The sequence below is a fragment of the Varroa destructor genome, unplaced genomic scaffold (genome assembly GCF_002443255.2).
Source record: "Varroa destructor unplaced genomic scaffold, Vdes_3.0 BEIS01000004.1, whole genome shotgun sequence".
NCBI classification, from domain to species: Eukaryota; Metazoa; Arthropoda; class Arachnida; order Mesostigmata; family Varroidae; genus Varroa; species Varroa destructor.
The window spans coordinates 17,793,409-17,797,382 of record NW_019211457.1 but is presented as its reverse complement, the minus strand read 5'-3'; the positions used below and the strand labels follow the sequence as shown (position 1 = coordinate 17,797,382).

General features: G+C 40.0%; 1 long non-coding RNA gene across 1 annotated transcript; it reads left to right on the top strand.

Moving 5' to 3' along the window:
• The first annotated feature begins 6 nt into the window (after window positions 1–6).
• Window positions 7–2,272, top strand: LOC147755912 (uncharacterized). Its single transcript, XR_015326818.1, has 2 exons — window positions 7–1,464; window positions 1,890–2,272. It is a non-coding gene; the product is annotated as an uncharacterized LOC147755912 (long non-coding RNA).
• The last annotated feature ends 1,702 nt before the right edge of the window (window positions 2,273–3,974 follow it).

Sequence of the window (3,974 nt, the reverse complement as noted above, 5' to 3'; positions counted from 1 at the left end):
ATATATAACTGTACGTTTCGATGACACGGTCTACTTAATGCCACAACTACTTCTGTACATATAACTTTCTACTTATTATATAATAATAATAGATGGTACATCTGAGGTGGATATTTTGTTGCCTAACTAAAAGCCGGACGATTTCGAAACGGAGCTCAACCCAACCGACGACGACGACGTCGAAGACCTTAACAATATGAGCGGGTGTAAACGAATTAACTGAAACCGAAAACGAATTCTATCTATCAGTTAAGAAGACGAATGTCCGGCATTCTATTTATTCCCTTCTCTAGAAATTACCTAGTTTTTACTTTCACGTCTGCCTTTTATATATGCAATAGCTGGCTTGGATTAGAGAGAAGAGAGCACGCGCGAAATCCACTAAAACCAATAAGCGTACGCATACGATCGATTGCCGTCTGTTTGTGTGCAACGCAACACAATAACGCATAACTATAAGACTATATATACACCCGTAGGACACGTCATTGCCCCAGTATATACTGTGTACATACATACTATATTTCATTATTCCTTATATAAGACATATAAACATGGAAGAAGTAGATCACCGCGAGTGTAGTCGCTGCCAGTTGTTGGTCAAGCCATCTATACTTCTATATGAATGAAATATTGTAACAATGTGAACGCGCGCTGTCTGTCATTTATATCTATTCGATTTAGTCTGTGATTCTTGGATCGCATCGAAGAACCCCTTAGAGAACACGCAGGGGCTTTAATATCGATAACTAATGGCCTGTCCCCGAACGATACCAAGGAACGAGTTGTTAACATTTCGACGAAATGATAGTAGACGAGTCAGTTGTTTTGTAAACCATACAGTCTACTAGGCACTTGGAAGACAATGTTGTTTTATAGCCCGATGTACTCTTCATCATTTCCTAAAGGCCAAAGGGATGATCATATCATCAACGGTACGCGACGTCTACGCTATACTGTCTCGTTCACACATGTTATTATTTGCGATAGTAATCATACTACGATATAGCATGCCGTATTTTAACTAGTTTTATCATTATTGCATGTGTAACATACATACAAGTTGATCGAACATAGGCTAAGAATACATGAAATGTTGTCATCTTCAACGTGGCTGTCCCAAGTGTGTTAGCGGTTAGATACATTAGCACTGGTCACGGCGCCTCTTATACCTCTAGGGGTCTTCGATGTTGTGTTCATTCGGCTAAGGTCTGCCACCATCTTTCTGGTCTTCGCCGTTACGCTGTCCGTGACCCATGGCGTCGAAAAGCTGTTCGCTGATTGTCTGGTGTACCCTTGCCGATTAATTACCTGTCACCTAAATAAGCGGATAACTATACGGCCAAGTGGTGGCGAAGAGATCAAGCAAATCGTTCCTCGATCATAATGAAGCTATGAGGCAATATATCAGGCGCTGCCAGATCGAATCGGCTGCGCACGACGAACGATGGCCAGAAACTTGAGGTAATCAATAATTGTACGAAAAACAATTGATTGAATTAACACAGTTGAGAAATACAATTTAATATTCTGCACCTTTATCTCGCACCGAATGGCGACCTCAGATCACCATACCTGTTGACTTTTCTTAACGTTAGGCAACACTATCGAAATGTGGTCCTAACCTCAATGAAAAATGCTTGACAACAGAAAGCAGAGCAATGTATCTTGTGGGTCCTTAATCAAACAATGACGGTCCTGTTCCGATGGTAGCCTTGACACTAGCTAGCCTTGACGTAGTCGGTCCTTTGCACTTATCAGTTACTGAATAAGTTGATTTATGTTAAGTGCAATCTGAAACTGTCTTCCTCCACACAGCGGCGGGGTGACCACATATCGACTAGCGAGACTCTGAAATTTTTCTAATATTTCATGTGTAACGTTCCAAGTTTGAGACTGCGTGAAAACACCCTGAGCTGATCGTATAACCGTTTTGGGACAGCGCGTGTTACGGAGTATGCGTGACGACAACGAACAGATTAGTACGAATATATACCCGAATGGGAGCTCGCGACGAAGCGTGCGGCGTGGGGATAACATGGAACTGAATTAGATTTCAGATTCAGAAATGAAGATATGTAAGAAGCGAACAAAGGAGTAAGTGTAGTACAAAGAGATTGAAAAAAGAAACACACACTGAGAGCGTAGCGTCAGCTTTGAAGTGCTCCCTAAATCGAAGGCAGGTTTGAAGTATTCACTGTCGTTTTGCTGATGTCTTCATGACGCCTGTAAAATTAAATAAATAATGACAAACTTATGTTATCAATTATCATTTACTTTTGTGTTCCCTTTCTTTTTGTAATAACCGATGGCATAGAGGCACAGCGTTCGTATTCAGGTAAATCAGTGCACTATTCCATCAATGAGTTTCATAAACATTAGGATAGCCTTCTAGTACTACGGTCTAGCATATCATATCGTAGCATGTCTAGTATTTGTCCAAATACTATTGCTTCATGTCTGACTTTAGCTGCTGGCCGGTTTGTCTGGCGCTCGTAAGATGTATACTAGTACACAATATTTTTGGGTTACAACTTGCAACAGGACGTCCTGTAAATTATTGATAGAACCACCGGACGACTGTACCAACATACGCAGATTTACCAAAGGCTTCCATTTTAAGGTTGCTAAGATGATTTAGCTGATAAAATTCGCATTATCTTTTCAAAGAATCTTCCTCAGTTGATCTTTGAGCGGAACTTTATACCATAAGTATTTTTGACTTAAAGCCCCTATAGCATTTTAATATACAGAAACATTAACACTTTAAATACGCAACGCGGCTTCAAATCATCCATATAATATGGTTCTTGTACCATACGCGTGCGTAGGTTTAACAATAAAGCTACTCGTCGTCCATGTATCCTGCGTCCTTCTACATGCATAGCCAATTATGTTACGGTTTAGACAACGCCACGAAAGCGTAAAAGGGCTAGTTAGCATTTTAGGTTGACCCAATTAGCTTCGGAAACTTTTTAAAAAGTTTCCGTTTAATACCTAAAGAATTATACTAAAGGAAATCTGCTTGGTGTTAACACCCCAGCAGCCCAAAATTTGCCGGTTTCCATCGGTTCACTTAGCGCTGATAAGCTAAATGCATACCTTACTTGAATATACTAATATTCAAACAATATTCCTCAGCTTGATACACGCGAAATCATATTCGAATCACAAAAGCGAAAAAAAAATCCTTTTTTTCAAACTTGTCGCGCTTTTTTTTTGTATTTTTTTTATAATCAACTTGGTAGCGTTCAACTGATTAACAACGCCACGTAGTTTGCCGACCCAATAGCAGAGGAAGGGGGAGTTTACAAGGTACAATCCAGGAAGCTCTCTAACACTCCCCTTCGTTTCTGTCGTTCTGATTAGAATAGAGTTGAACAGGGTTCGACCATGTCAGAACTTGACTGGAGATAGACAGCCAGCTGGGAATGTCTAGTCCGCCTCTTTTTCATTAGTCGATTGAAGTAGGGAAAGAGGCGGGAAACGATCCATTAAGGTGGAACTTTGACTGACACACAGTCACATGGGAAGCTTTTGCGTGAATTGCAAATACAACAGCCACGAAAGAACATACTTGCGGAAGAGATCAAGCATATTATATATATGATAGTTATGATATATATGATGCTAAAAGCTCGAAAAGAATAGTAACTATTTTCATTTTGTTTTCGATATACGCTCATTGCTGGCTGATGCTGTTAGGGGTTTACGATCGGTTGATGTGATTCATGAGCTTCATATCAGTTAATAATAGAATCAAAAAGTTAGGGAAAAACAAGATTTCTGGGACACAAAGATGGGTATCATGCACGATTCAACGAACGACAGAATGATAATGAGCGCTTCATTTTATTGTTGCGGAAACAACTAGTAAAAGGATTGTCTTAGAAGTGAAACCTCTTATTTGCCATGGCAAAAAAACCTACTAATACAAGGCTAGGAAACTTTTTCGGCCCGTACGTGTTCTTCTT